The sequence below is a fragment of the Thermobia domestica genome, chromosome 3 (assembly GCF_964235325.1).
Source record: "Thermobia domestica chromosome 3, izTheDome1.hap1.1, whole genome shotgun sequence".
NCBI classification, from domain to species: domain Eukaryota; kingdom Metazoa; phylum Arthropoda; class Insecta; order Zygentoma; family Lepismatidae; genus Thermobia; species Thermobia domestica.
The window spans coordinates 251,793,857-251,810,931 of record NC_137456.1 but is presented as its reverse complement, the minus strand read 5'-3'; the positions used below and the strand labels follow the sequence as shown (position 1 = coordinate 251,810,931).

General features: G+C 36.8%; 1 protein-coding gene across 2 annotated transcripts in view; it reads right to left on the bottom strand.

Moving 5' to 3' along the window:
• The window catches only part of LOC145681013 (uncharacterized), a 126,857-nt gene that overhangs the window by 64,958 nt on the left and 44,824 nt on the right, over positions 1–17,075 (bottom strand). The window lies entirely within an intron of this gene.

Genomic DNA, 17,075 nt, shown 5'->3' with positions numbered 1-17,075 from the left:
CGAGGTTCAGACTGCAAATTAGTCTTCACAATCATCGCGTGCCAGTTTTCAAAGCGGCTATATTGAATTTATTATTTTTAAGATAGGAAAAGGTTTGCCAACAATTGTTTCTTGAATTGGATGTCTAAACCTCATTTTTTTTTTTATGGATCCAATACAGCCGCTTTCAAAACTGGCAGGCGACGATTATGAACACACTGATATCCAGTTTGAATCTCGTAAGTCACATAAGACACCCCGACGTGGTCACATACCAGTAGCACCAGTGGAACACCCAGAAACCATTTGTATAAATAAGATTTTGAGTAAAAAATAATGCTTAAAATTATGAGAACAAGCTAACATTATTGTAGTTACAATTTACACTCTTTATTATTATTATTATTTTTTATTTTATTTTTATTTATTAATTAATTTATTTATTTTGTCTGAGTCTGTGGGCCGCAATGGTTTTTCGTCATGAAGACAGAGTGAGGCAAAGGCGTCTAAGCAGGTAAAATTGGACAGAAGAATATTATGTTTTCTTCCAGCTGCTATGTCACAGTATGGCCGCCTTGTTTTCGACCCACTATTTGTTCCCAGGAAGAAGCCATTATATATACACAATGACGCAAAAGGCTGGAGCCCATAGGCCAACTCGGTTACTATTGCAGATATGAAAACAAGGTTAGATATGTAAGGACACTTTTAAATTCCAGCAACACTTTTGTTTTTGTACTAGTGTACCGCTCAATAAAGAAAATGCGTTACCATACATCATGTTGGGCTACACGAATGAAATAATGTGTGGTTTAAAATTAGCTACACCAAGAAGAATTGAAAGGAGACACAGTGAAGAATAAACATGCAAATGCAATATCTACGCCAGTGGCGTAGCAACCACGGTGTTGGGGGGGGGGAGGAAGAGCAGATACGAAGGACGCGAAATTGGGTCTTGCACTATATTTTTCATTGTGTCTTTCCGTTCCCTTTGGTCCAAATAATTTCAAACCACACTTTCTTTCATTCAGTGTTATCCAACAGTGGCAGCTTTGTACTTCTCGTTACTATTGGGCAGTATACTAATATAAATACAAAACTTGCTGCATTTTAAAAATTTCCTTCTATATCTTACCTTGTTTCCGTATCTGCAATGGTAACCGGGTTGGCCTATGGGCTTCGCATTCTATCATGTACAGAAAATATTCTGTAAATATTTTGTCATGTACAGAAAATATTCCCTAAATATTTTGTCATGCACAGAAACTATTCTCTAAATATTTTCTGAGATGTACAAAAAATATTCACTAAATATATTTTGGCATATGTAGGAAAATATTGTCTGTGTTACTGGTAAATAATTTTAAAATATTCCATGAGAAACATTTTAAAAACCATTCCGTTAACATTGTATAAAACGTTTCAAATACATTTTCAGTAATGTTTGGAAATCGTACAGGAAACATTTTTTGGAAATCTTCTCTAACGGCGTATAAAATATTTCTACAACGTTTTTGAGTATATTCAGAGAATGTTTTCAGTATTATGTGGAAAATGTTTTCAAAAACATATGGAATATATTTCCTTAAGGGAAGTAGGATACATTTTCTGAAGGAAAATGATGGCACGTTTTAGAAACGTTTTGAAAATATTTCATTGCTGTGTGGGAAATGGTGCCGCAACCATGCAACTTGGACCGTTGAGGACTGGAAACGTGTGATATGGTCGGATGAGTCATCCTTCACCCTATTCCCAACCACGGGCCGTGTTTATGTGTGCCCAAAGAAGCTTATGATCTGCAGTGTCTCCGCCCACTGTGAAACATGGCGGCGGCTCGGTGATGCTGTAGGCCGCAATATCATGGTTTTCATTGGGTCCTGTGGTCACACTTAGCGGACGAATCACTGCCAACGATTATGTCGCAATTTTAGGAGACCACTTGCATCCTATGGTCCGGATGTTGTTCCCGGACAATGACGCCATTTTTCAGGATGATAATGCACCCATTCACACAGCTGGCGTTGTTGCAGCGTGGCTTGAGGAACATCGGGATGAAGTTCAACACCTTCCCTGGCCCGCCCAATCCCCAGATCTCAACATAATTGAACATCTGTGGTCCGTCTTGGAAACACGACTCCGGCAAAGATTTCCACCTCCATCCTCTCTCACAGAACTGGCCGATGCCCTGCACGAGGAATGGTGTAAAATTCCACTTGCTACCATTCACGACCTCTATGCCTCCATCCCACGTCGCATCAAGGCTGTTCTGAAGGCGAAAGGTGGCCCGACACCATATTAATCTGGTAAGTTGCAATTTCGTTCAGGTGTTTCAATTTTTCTGATCACCATCTCTATATGAAGATTTTATGACAAATTACACTGAAATTATGCCAAACATTGTATATTCATAAATACAATAAGGGGTCTTACATGAGCTTTTCTCCCCCCCCCCCCCAGGATTGACGCCCTTGGGGTAGTGTCACCGAACATAGTTATGTTATGCTATACGCATCTTTAAGGCTTGTCAGAAGACACAGATCAACATACTCTAACGGGAAAAGACTATTTAGTTGATCCTAAAATCTATCTCAGACAAGTTGATAGGAACTTCTATCCCCACCACCCACCTGCTAGCTGCCTACAGTTTGAGACGGGGGTTGTGTTGCTGTTCTCTTTAGCAATACAAACCCCCATTCGCTGCTATGTAGATACTTAAAAAAAACAGTGTGTAAATAACGGATTGAAACTCTCAGGTAAATGTGTACGTACTTCTTCGTTCTTAACACATTAAACAGAGTAACCAAAACAGGTTAACAAGTAACTGTCAACTCAATTTAAGTATGCTCATTAATTTAAAAAGCGGGGGTGTGCAGAAGCGTTGGAATAGCGGACTATGTCTGCTACTCGAGTGCGCATTACAACTGATGGCAGGGTTGGACCTTGTACACAATTTATTGTATCAGCACGATGATTTTATCAGGTTTCTTTTTTGTTAATACACCAACATATGCATGAAAAAAATGAAAGGACATATTTAGTTAACGTTTCGCACGTATGCCATATAGATTAAAGGAGACTATGATAATGGAAAATGAATGATAAGGAAGTATTGATGGAAGAGGAAAGTGGCAGCAAAGGGAGAACCCCGAGAAAACTCACTGACACGATGCCATTAGCCACGAATTTACATGACCAAGGACCGGACCGGAAATAAATAATGTACCACTGAGCCCCCATTCCTCCGTAACATATGGCAACAATAATATAACAACATATGACAAGAAAACTAAAAAGTGTGTCGACTCCTTTTCAGGCCCGTATCAAAGGGGGTCTAGGGGCCGGCCCCCCTAAATTTTTACTGGCTTCCCTAAAATTTTCACTGTAGACTTGAAAATGAACAATAATATGTTGATGAACTATAATGTGATTGGATCCCCCCTAAATTCTACCGGACCCCCTTTACATTTTTGGACTGGCTACTGGCCTGCAGTTTTCCATGAAGATAGCGGAGATACTTTCTCCTCCAGGTCACAATATCATCCCTATCAACTATGAAACCTTTCCTGTTGCGCAACGCGTATTTAAATTTTATAACTTTTAATAGTCTGTGCAAAGTTGCACGAGAGAAAAATGGAAGGTCATCATCGGTGTTTATTGCTGACAATTTTATCTAACGTATCTAACGTTGGCAACTCATTTCGGAAAAAGAACTGATGTACTTTCGATCGAATAGCCGACTTCGTAAAATCGTCGTATTTTTCAAGTAGGGAAGTGCTTTTGCGCGTCTTTTTTTTGGACTTTTGAGTTTATTTTCATTAAATTTAGCCTCCCGTCGGATTCTGTACACAGTTGCTTGTCCCACCCCTGTCTGTTTTGCAGTCATGTCGGCCAATTGTTCTACCTTTAAATGAGGATGATGTTCTCTCAAAGAATTAAACACATTCAAAACGCAGGCCTCTCACCACTTCTCAAAGCTTTTCCGCGTTTATGTTTTATCACAGAACTGGAAGAGATTCTAGAATCTTGCTTAACACGCACACTAAAAACACGTTACAAATAAATAAATATATTTTTGTATGTATTACACATACATCCACTAATACAATCCCTACTATATACAAGCACAACAGTATTTTCACACACTATAGAGTTCACACACGCTAAATTCATACAATCTTCACAGCGATATTCCACGTATTCGATGTCCAATCGAATATACAACTATTTTTGTTTCTTTCTTTACAGTGGGAACATATGTCAAATAAAAGAATCAGCATAAATTTGGTTTATAAATAACTGTTATGGTCAAATCAATATTTATTAGTCCTATAAAATACATAAACAATGCTATATCCTTTTCTTAAAATAACATATTAATTGAAGTTGTGAATGATGGGTGGGTTAAGAGTAGCTAAAAGGAACAGCAAACTCCTTCACATTGACAGAAAGCGCGCGCGTAGTGGAGTGGAAAATTTAGATTTTAAACAATATACTGATATGAATGTCTCAAACGTTTCCTTCCCTGTCAGGGGTGGTATTCCTGCTTTCCCCTCTTGCGGCGAGAAAGAGGAGGAGAGTAGGGGAGTGTTCTTGTTTTCCTATCAACTAGTCTGAGATAGCGTATAGATTCGTCCCAGTGATGCTAGGTCTTCAAGTTAAAATTTACCTCGGGAATGCTCAAAAATTCCCTTTTCAAGATAAAATTTCCCTACCTTTCGTATATATATATATATATATATATATATATATATATATATATATATATATATATATATATATATATATATATATATATATATATAATATATATAATCATTGTTTAAAGAGAGGATTATTGCGTTCTATGGATTGTTATACCGTGCTCATATTTCCACAACATACATTTGTGCTTTTGATCTGTTATTACTGCAATGTTACCTTCCGTGAAAAACTGGGGTGCGCATATTGACTTAAGGGATGTACCCACTCCCTTGCAATAGGCTAACGACACCTCTGCTTACGGGGATTTGAGTTCGCGACCTCTCGCAAGGAGCAAAGCAGGAGCGTCATTTCAGATTTTGCTTGGGGAGGGCAAGACCCCTTGATATAAATAAAATTTCGCGTGTTTCACTGATTTACTACTATTGATAACATCTATATACATATCTCAAACTCAGGGGGGCAAATGCCCCTCCCTGCCCCCCCTAAATGACGCCCCTGGAGCGAAGACTTCCGAATCCAAGGGATTCAGTTCCCTTGAATAGTTTTCCTTAAAAAATATTTAGGAGCTATTTAAAAATTAGAACACTAATGACAAGTTACTGAAATCAAATAGTTAAATCTAAGGAAGCTGAAACAGTTGAAAACGAGGAAGGAAACAGACTACAATAAAAATATTTCTTACCAAAGTGATCCTACTTCACCAGTCGCCAGTGATTCCTCCAAATATTATTATTTTCTGCTATGATCACCTTATGTACACTTACGATTACTTTTACACACGAACTATTAGTATAGAAATATCGATAGATTGTGGAGTATGTAGTTTAACGCCCAAAACATGAGTTTTGATATTCCGTCTCTGGAAGTTCGTTTCGATTGATACACAGGAACACTACAACTAAACTATTTTAAAAGTACTAAACAAGTTAATAGTTTTACGATAGCACAATTTAAATACGTATATACACTATTAAAAATAAGTTAAAGTTCGTAGTGCATTGCAGTGGCGGCGTAAGGCAAACTGGGGCCCGGGACCGGTGAAGTAGGTTGGGGCTCCTTTTCAAACAATCGTGATTTATACACTTCTATTTTTTACCTTCATTTACATAATCATTCTTTCCGTTTGCTCCTCCCCCTTTTCCGTTGGTGTGGGTGTTTAGATCATTATAATCTGGGATATATTAAACAAATAGGGCTGACATTCAGCATCCCTGTCTATTTTTTAAATGCTTAGAACCGCCTTCAGACTGGTATCTACAAATAAAATTGGACCACGATTATCATTACATATTCTTTTCTTTTTTATTCATTTTTAAACAAAGGACACGATAGAAAAAGGATTAGTGATACAAGTGTAACGGAAACTACAACCCACTACATAAATAACAATCTTAAGAACAAACAAAACATAACAATCAAGAATCCAGAATTTATCCTACCCCTATACTATCATAGTATCAATGCGTACTGTAAATAGATGGAATAGTGGAAGTAATGCTTCTAATAATACAGTTAGAGACAAATTTACGTACAAAACGTAACAATGAGCTGATATTGCAAAAATTGCAAATAACAATATAACCGATGCGATTTTTAAATGTAAGCTCTATGTTTTCTAGAATATTTTTGTTCGGTTCTCGCCTTTGGTGTTTCTCCTGCGCAATTTCTCATATGGTTAAGTTTATTCATGTTTCTCACCTGTCTAAATTTACGTTAGATGGGTTTTATTTGATTAGATTTTTCTTTCTACAATTAGCTCCATTCACTTTAACATTCGGTTTCTCTCCAGTGATAATGTACGATCTATTTAGTCCCGCTGCTTTGCCGAAATATCAATAAATAATTAAGCACTCCTGCTTGTTTTTTTACTATTATTTCCAGATTTCGCACTTGTTTTATGATTAGATTATTTTATATTTATCTAATAATTCAGTCATGTTTATATTCTATTACTTATGACTATTTGCAACATACTTAGTGTTAGAATACATTATAACAAAAAAATCCTGAATATATTGAATAATTGGGGATATTATAGAACGTGAGCACAGAATTCTACTACGAGTTATACCATCCTACTTTTCATTACCACCTATCACCAGTCAATTGACAAATCTTGACAGTTTTTTATTACTCTTTTGGTACTTTTGAGGGCGGGGTGGCTCAGTGGTAGAGCGTTGATCTCCGGTGCTTGGGGTCCCGGACTTTGTGGTGGACAAACATCGTGCTCGTGGGTTTTCTCGGGGTTCTCCCGTTTCCTCCCACTTTCTTCATTCCATTTTTTCATTCATTTCTCATCATCACCGACCTCTTTAGCCTAACCGGCATAACCGTGGGACGTAAAACAAAGATTTCATTTTCTTTTGGTACTTTTGTATTTTTATTGTCTTTACTTGGAACATGAAACTACTTTCGACAGTAGTTCCACTACCATATTAGCCTGTTCCACCAACATTCAGAATGATACCTTCTTTGCTTTGCTAGCAGCGAAAGTCTCAACTATATTATCAGAATCCAGTGGATGCTACTTCATTTTCGATAGAAAGAATGGCTAGATTCGTGAATCTTTTCTGACTCATTGTGGAACGCAAGTATGATTTTATCAGTTTCGTTTTGGTGAAAAACCTTTCACATTATGCGACAGATACGGGCAGTGTTATCAAAATCTGAAGAGCGGTTGCCAAACTTTAGTAAATTTCAAGCCTCATTGAAGATACATATTTCAGAATACCTTGTGGTGAAAAGTCAAGTTGTTCTTTAGCTTTCTGAGCACACCTTAGTGAACGGATTAAATCCTTACAATCCTGGAATAATAAGTCATTCGGGTAGAACAAAGCCAAATCAGAGCAACATGCTTTTAGCCTTTCCTCGCTCTCACACTTCGGCCTGTGCAGTCAGGGTGGGGGTTTCATTCTTTGCTTCTCCAGGCATGCATCTCCTTCTACTATGTGTACCCACAGTTATGTTCCATGCCCTGCAACTTCTGTCAGCTGTGGATATGCTTTCCTTGCCTAGCTCGAGTCTCCAGATATTAATGGTGTTAACCAGGCTCTGTAACTGAATAAGAGTTTGAAATTCATATCCTGAGATGGGAGCATTTTTGGATCCGATCAATATATGAGAGATTTGCAGACCAGAAATATAGTAAAGCGATGAAGTTAAATGACTGGATGCTTGCAAGAAGAAGACCAGCATCTCTTTTAGTATCAAGCATTTCAATCGAAGTGTCACGCACATCTTCCAACAGATCAATTACTTCATCCAATTGACTAGAAAGTGCCTTTAAAGCTTCTGCTTTTGAACTCCCTCTAGTGTCATTTTCACGTTTCAGACCAATCTTTACGTGATTTTGCAGCACATCCATCGGTGAGTAGATCTAGAGAAGAATACCAACAAACGTTCCATTGCTCCCAACAAAGTCACCACCAGAACGTTAATGTGCGCAGCATATAAGCCACAAGGTTCAATGAATTATTGTTACAAGGAACGAAAATGGCCAAAGGATATATTCTGTATCAAAGTTTGAACTCCAGAATATTGCCCGGCCATTGTAGCCTGATTATCACAAGACTGGCCTCTGGAATCTTAATACCAAGCCTATCACATTGAAGTTTCTTCAGTATTTCAGCAGAAATACTCTCAGCAGTCTTTCCTTCGACAGAGATGAAATCAATAAATGCTTCCCAAACTTGAACAGAATCACGTTGTATGTCAACAAATCGAATTATTTGTGGCAAGTGTTCTATATGAGAACAATCAGGAATTGAATTAAATATAATGCTGAAGTATTTTGATTATTTGAGCACTTGTTCTCTTATTGAACATTTTCTTCACTCTAAATTTGTGGGCTGAAATGTAAATTCATACGATACGCCAAAAACCAAGAGCAGAAATGGGGAAACCAGCTAAACAAAAGGGTTTCGCTCTCTGAAGTGCGACTTGTAAAAGACAAAATAATAAAGACAAAAGGAAAACAAGTGGATCAGCGACTGTAGCATCTGCACCAAAGAGCTTTTAATTAGGAACAGAATGCTAGTACCCTAACAAAGCATTATATACGTTGATCCCTTCTTTCTACCCTTCTCTTGAACTGATATATGAATAAATAAATAAATAAATAAATAAATAAATAAACAGTGATAGTTTAGGAAGCAGGCTAGCAGACGGGGCCCCAATACTTGCATCATAAGACCTTAGAATGTAAATAACACAGTATACTTTGACTTTCATTATATTTTAATCTACACTCAGCTTTTCTTTAAATTTCTCTGAGGTTATTGAACAGAGTGAAACTTTTATTTTATTCATATTTCAATCCACATACATTTTTTCCTTGAAATTTCTTTGGGGCCCCAAGAGAGTAAAATTTTTATTTTTCACCTACATTCATTTAAAAAATTCTTGGAGGCCCCAAGAAAGTGAAACGCCTGTTTTATTTTTTCGCCTACATTCTGCCTTTTCCTTTAAAATTCTTTGGGGCCCTCAAGAGTATGAAACATTTACTTTATTTTTCACCTATATTCAGAGCTTTTTCCTTTCAATTTTATTTTATTTTTTTATTTTTTTTTTGAGCCTCCAAGATAATGAAACTTTTATTTTAATTATTTTTAATTTACATTCAGTATTTTCTTTAAATTTCTTTCGGGTCCCCAAGAGAATGAGGCCCGAAGCTTATAGTTTGTTTAGCTTATACAAAAATCCAGCACTGATTACCTTTATTATATTGATATTTCTGTTGTTTCATCCGTTATTTGGTGTAATATTGATTGACAATTAATTGCGTTTACATTTAGGGAAGGTGTGGATTATAAACCTTGACGTCCCTTGTACGGCTCATGCTAACAAGGTTCCTTAGTAATTATTTTTTACCTACCGTCGGGGGCCCCCACAAAGTGGGGCCCGGGGCAGGGACACCGCTCGCCCCGCCCCCTACGCCGCCACTGGTGCATTGCATTGTTGCAAAAAAAAAAGTAATATGCAATTCCGTTCTTTTTCCTCATTGCTTATATTGTTGTTTTCTGCAACAGAATTCTGTCGGAATCAATTGTTATACAAAACATTTGTTGCATGCAACTGCAAATGTGACTTCTTAACAGTGACGACGGCAGCTTTAAGTTCTTAGGGGGGCAAAGAAGGGGCAGATACATTTTCGGGGGGGGGCGGCTATTTGGCATACCAGAAATGACATATTACGTTTGACTTATTTTACATTACATTGTGTATTTCGTTGCTGTTTTTATATTAGACCTATATGATTATAAATTAAAGTTATTTCACGTAAAATTGGAAATTAACAAATAAGTAACGTCTGCACATGAAATATCTTTTAATGAAACTTTTGAAGCCTAAACATAAATTGAATTATTTTCCGTATGCTACAAGTAACACATTCGTCTAGTAACTATATGCTACGTCTCTCTCTCTCTCTCTCTCTCTCTCTCTATATATATATATATATATATATATATATATATATATATATATATATATATATATATATAGAGAGAGAGAGAGAGAGAGAGAGAGAGAATTTATGAGGAGCTACTGAAAATATCGTTGTGCAATCCAGAAGGAATGTAGGTACTAGGTAGAAAAATGAAACCGTAGTTAGGGAAACATACAGATGGTGATCAGAAAAATGGAAACACCTGTAGTTGGCAACACGTCAGATGTATGGGTTGGCAGTGGTGTCGTGGCGCCCGCAGCGCCGGACCGCTGGTGGTGGTGTGTTAGGTCGGTCTCCATACTACGTCAGGCGCAGTGGAACAGCAGTGTCCAGTAGCTGCAGCAGACGGAGATAGTGTAAAATGGGAGACCTCTCAGATTTTCAAAGAGGGCAAATTGTTGGTGCGCGTTTATGTGGAGTGAGTGTGACGGCAGTGACTATTGTGTTAGGTGTGTCGCGTGGGACTGTGTCGAAGGTGATGACGGCCTACACAACACACGGGAAAACCACATCGGGGAAGCGGAACAGTGGGCGGAAGAAAATCATGAGTGACAGGTCACGCCGGGTATTAAAGCGTATTGTCACGCAGAACCGTCGTGCCACTGCGGAGCAAGTGACGGAGGAACTCAATCAGCACCTCCCCCACCCTGTTTCGACAATCACAGTCCGCCACGAATTACATGACATGAACTCGCGGGGTGTGTTGCACGGGCCAAGCTGCTCATCAGGGACCATAACGCTTTCGCACGCCGCAAATGGTGCCGCGACCATCAACTTGGACCGTTGAGGACTGGAAACGTGTGATATGTTCGGATGAGTCATCCTTCATCCTATTCCCAACCACGGGCCGTGTTTATGTGTGGAGAACGCCCAAAGAAGCTTATGATCTGCAGTGTCTCCGCCCAACTGTGAAACATGGCGGCGGCTCGGTGATGGTGTGGGCCGCCATATCATGCTTTTCATTGAGTCCTGTGGTCACACTTAGCGGACGAATCACTGCCAACGATTATGTTGCAATTTTAGGAGACCACTTGCATCCTATGGTCCAGATGTTGTTCCCGGACAATGACGCCATCTTCCAGGATGATAATGCACCCATTCACACAGCTGGCGTTGTTGCAGCGTGGTTTGAGGAACATCGGGATGAAGTTCAACATCTCCCCTGGCCCGCCCAATCCTCAGATCTGAACATAATTGAACATCTGTGGTCCGTCTTGGAAACACGACTCCGGCGACGATTTCCACCTCTATCACAGAACTGGCGGATGCCCTGCACGAGGAATGGTGTAAAATTCCACTTGCTACTTTTCACGACCTCTATGCCTCCATCCCACGTCACATCAAGGCTGTTCTGAAGGCGAAAGGCGGCCCGACACAATATTAATCTGGTAAGTTGCAATTTCGTTTAGGTGTTTCCATTTTTCTGATCACCATCTGTATCTCTGTATGTACAAATACAAATTTTCATATTAATAATGAAATTCTTATTGTTTCTCAGGCCTCTGAAGTGATTGTGTGCCCCAACAGCGAATTTCACGAACATCCAGATCCTAACTGTTATAACATTTTTGTTCCACAAAGGAAAGTCACTGAAGTAAATTAATTAGGAAATCAGTGAAACAACACGGGACTCTCCTCCGTTATATACAGTGGTGAAGAAATAAGTGGCTTAGTATAAACGTGCCGATTTCTCAACAAATTATGCTTTACATCCAGGATGATTAAAAGCAATGACTCTTCCCGAAGTCATGGATGCAATTTGTGACATTATTCTTGAAAATTACAGCATTTCAGCCAGTGGTGGACATAGCCTGAATAAAAGAGTGATGGCATTAAGAGAAGTCTTCTTCCAGTTTGACCCTGATGCTGATCAATTTCGCTCGCGAATAGTAACCATAGATGAAATATGGTTGCGCCACTATGATCCTGAAACGAAACAACAGTCAATGGAGTAGTAGCACTCATTTCTCTCTCGCCCCAAGAAGTTCAAGACACAGAAGTAGGTTGAGAAACTGTTTGCAACATTCTTCTGGAATAAGTATGGAGTCGTATCCATAGACTACCTCCGCAACGGTCAGATATATAATCCAGAATCTCTACATTTCTTGCAAAACTGAAAGAAAAATTCGAAGTTCAACGCCGCGGAAAATGAAAATAAAGGAATTCTGTTCCTTCAGAAGAATACACCTGTCCATCAAGCCTCTGCGAACACAACTGACATTGCATAATCTAGGATTTCAATGTCTAGATCATCATTTTTATTCCGCAGATTTAGCTCCGTCTATTACGTGTACTTATTTCCCAAACTTAAATAACACTTGAAACGACGCCATTTTAGATCTGACAGGGGTAGTGCTACGAACAGTGGTACGAGGAAATCTTCAGATTTTTTAACTTTTCTGCAAAAACTGGAGCACTGTACAAGGTAGTATATTGACTCTCGGGGGAAGTATAGAAGAAGTAAAACTTCACCATTCCACGTGCACTCCTTCTGGGTTGGGCTACGAATTTTTCAGCAGTTCCTAATCAATATGGTAGACGTCACGTCAGTACTTTGAAACAAAATGAGTAAGGGAGCACTAGTATATACCAATTACTAACGAAAGATCAGCACTCTGACAATACGTTTTATTGGGAATCAATTTAATTCCATAAATTTATTATTATCATTTGCAGGAAGGGAAAACACAACTCTTTTTATCCCCTTCAAAAAATTAAGCCCTGGTAGTTGCAAACTAAGCTGTTGTAAGCACATCCTCTGAATACTGAAAGCCGAGAATACTGTTTCAGAAAAAAGAAGTTTTAAATAAAACAAAATATGAAACTGAAAACTTCAAACCTGGATAAATACAAACAAGTTGCGTAACTGGTTTTACCTTTCTTTTGTTTCCAATCGAAGTTGATCCAATGAGAAGAAAACAAGTCGACCAAATCTACTATTGTTCGCTAGGCACAATAATTAAAAATCATAAGAAAGAAGTATAACTGAAATTTACCTCAAAAGGCGCTAAATTAGAAACCAGAAATATGCGTGCATACCCAGACGCTCAAAGAAGAAAGCTTGAAGACTATTCTGCCACATAGTAAATGCATGGAAAGTAAACTACAATTTGACAATGAGATTGGTTATGATAGTCATATAAAATGCTACGTGTAGAATGTTTAAAGATTGTAGGAGTCTGGGGGGGGCAAGTAGTACTTGGTCCTGGATCTATCCAAAACTGGGGGAGGTAATTACAATAGAAACCTATTGTATTTGTAAGAGAGAAGCACCAGCGGGGCGCCCGGAGACAATGGGTAGAGAGTATAGTTGTATAGAAATACACTATTGTTTAAATGACATATGATGACAGGTAATGGCTGTAGTACTATTGTATGTATAGTACTGACACAAAAGAGAATAATAAAAGAGAAACCTTGGAAACTTGTTGAACAATGCTAACTTGTTATAAAGAATAATAAAAGAAAAATCTTGGGAAAATCATTGAACAAGGGTATAAAGAAATAATAGAACTATACAATTCTTTGCAGATCTATGTAAAGAGAAACCTCGCAGCTGTATGCGTTAAAGAATATTAATTTAGGTGCTGAACAATAGCGGATTGTTATAAAAAGAGTTTTTAACCCGGCGGCGGAAACGCGGACGCGGCGCGGGAAGGCGCGGGGGCGCGAACGGAAAATACCCGCGTGCGCGGGCGCGAGCGCGTGACGTCATTTGAAATTTTTATTTAAATATTCGTTTTAAAAAATAGGCATGTATAGTTTTGTTAGCGATGGAGAACCGTCAGTTTGTAGAAGACGTTGATGTGAAGCATAAGTTAGACGCTGAGAGTGAATATCCAGATTCTCCAGATTGTACATTTGATGAAAATGAATTAGAAAGATATGAAAACGATAATATAAAAGTTTATGCAAGTGATAGTGATGCGGGAATAGATAATGAAGTGTATGAATTTTCGCAAGATAATTCAGATTTTGAGGCAAAATCAAATGACGAAGTGGTATCAATGTGGATACGCCGCCATGTTCACCTGATTTATCAGAATTAAGTTGGAACTGTGAATGTGGTGTTAACTATGTGGATGTGAACTGTGTAAGAGACTGCATTGCGAAATGGAAACCAAATGATTATTTAATATGCTATGCATGTTATTGGCATGATACATGTGAATGGTCTCATGAATGTTTTTATTGTAATGATGACGTTTTAGACATTCGTGTTTGGTCTGTGTTAGTGAATCCTCGTGTACAGGAGGAATTATTTGACATTTATGCAGAAACACATACAGTTATTACAACATTGACAAGAGATTATTTTAATATTACATTTGGTGAACTATCAGTGGATGTGAATGTGCGAAAAGAACTTTTAAGTATTTTCCTTGAAAAAGACAGATCGAACGAGTATAGTGAAGTGTGTTAAGAAAACGTACTGTACATAATGTATTTCGAAAATAATTTTTGTGTATCATGTAGTGAAGAACATATTACTGAAGTTTGTGTTTTAAAAACTATAAGTGCATACTTACGTTTTAATAATAATATTTCTTGTGAACAATGCTTGCTGCATCTTGAACATCAATGTTTATTTCACGATGATATTGGAACTTTTGCTGTAGGATATTTATCCAACGACATAACTGTTATTGATTTATATGAAGTGTTTGAAGAACACCATAGTGAAATTTCAAGTATAAACTTTATACGCAAAACGCGTGATTGTTTAAAGAACACTGAATTTGTTGGACAAATTATACCATTTTTCTTAGAACGTAAACATAAAATTTCACCATGTGTTAATGAATACATTATTGACATACAAGGTTTTAAGATTTCAAATCATGAATTTATTATACGTGAATTTTGTTTAACTGCGTGTGATGATACAGTAAATTTGCATTGTTTAATAAAATCACCAGTAGAATACAATATACTTCCATTAGGTTGTCAAAAACAAATTGAATGGTTAACATTAAACTTACATGGATTAACTTGGAATGATAAATGCGGTTATACCGTATCACACATACGTAACCTTATATATCAACTTTGTAAACAAGATGCAACCTTTTATTGTAAAGGTGCAGAAAAAACACTTTGGATTAAAAATATTTTTGCACTAGCTAATGTTATTGATTTGGAAAGTAAACAGTGTCCACCATTAAACACAATGCATGCAAATGTATTTAATGATTATTGTGCTTTTCATGAACAAAATATTAAACTTGAGAAAAAATCAGGATGTGCATTTCGTAATGCACAACAGTTATGTTATTGGTGGAAGTTTCAACGTACTATAACATTAACTAATGCATTTGCAAAGTTGTAAAAAGGATATGATATGTTCTTGTAAATAAAAATACAAGATTTTCAATTGTAAATAAAAAATTTTTATTAAACTAATCTACTTGTTTTTTCTTTTTCATTATATTGGTTACATGATTGAATACAATTTTATCATTTTGTTTAAGATTATTTTTTTTGAACAAATTTAAACATTCGTTAAAGCTTTTCTTTCGTACAATATGATGCAAAAAGTACAACACAAATTGTCCACACAAGATTGAATTATCATCTTGATATGCGGAACTATTTGTAAAATATATTTTACAATTTTTATTTAAAAAAGTTTTTATTTCTTTTGGAAATGGTAATGCTAGGCTATCGAAGTAGTATCCTCTTTGATTTTCATCAATGAATACACACACCCAATGTGTACCACTTGAAGATGAATTGCTTAAATTTATAATAAGTCCAGCCGGTGGTTGCACAGTTTTTGGTATTCTATCAATAGGATAAATGCCATGCACATTTGCACCAGTAACTTTATCACGAAGTAACACTTTTATTAAATCATCCGTGTACATAACTTTTGTTTTTTAAATTCACATCACTTCACTTCACTTTATACGCGTATATGTTGGAAGACCTAGTGGAGTATATGGAATATTCTCATAAAACGAAATAACATGTTTAAAATATTCATGACAGAGTTTTTTATAACTTTTCCAATAACGATGAATGGTGCTAACGCATAAAAAATACTTTTGACAAACTTCATAGTATGATACCTTGCAACTCTTTGAATAATCAAGCAAAAATATTACAATATACAATGTTTAACACACTTTGTACCAGTAGGACACATGTAATTCATATGCTTAGAAGTGAACAGTTATACTTCTTTTATTAAAATGATACTTTTAAAAAGTATTATCAGTATATATATTTCTATCTTTATCAATTTGAATTAAAGAATCAAACTGAGCGTACACAATACATGTTATAGGCTCAGTTAAATTTTGAGAAAAGGAAACTTTAATATTTACAGGTGCATCACGCACAAGGTCCCACGTACAATCATATTAATATTAGATGACTTAATGTCTGAAACCAATGGTGATGTTGCAAACTTATTTACAAAATATGCACATCATAAAAAATTAACAGTAATATTTATTGTTCAAAATTTATTTCCAAAAGGAAAACATGCTCGTGATATAAGTTTAAATGCACATTATATTATAGTATTTAAAAATCCTCGTGATAAATTACAAATACAATATTTAGCAAGACAAATTATGCCACGATATAGTAAGCAAGTTGTGAATGTGTTCGAAGATGTAACACGTGAACCTCACACTTATTTGTTATTTGACTTGACTCAAAAAACAAATGATGCATTACGATTACGTACAAATATTTTTCCTAATGAAACACTGCATGTATATGCAAATGTAAAAGACAGTAATTCAATCATTTACGTTTAGTTTAGTTCAAGATGTTGAAGGTGAAACAACACTTTGATACTCTCCGTGCTTTGTGCAAATGCAAAAGCGCAAAGCGAAAACAAATTATACGACATGCATCTGGTGATTTAATACGTACTATTTCACAAGTTGCTAAAAACACAATAAAAGGAAACATTCCGTTGAATTCGCGTCAGAAG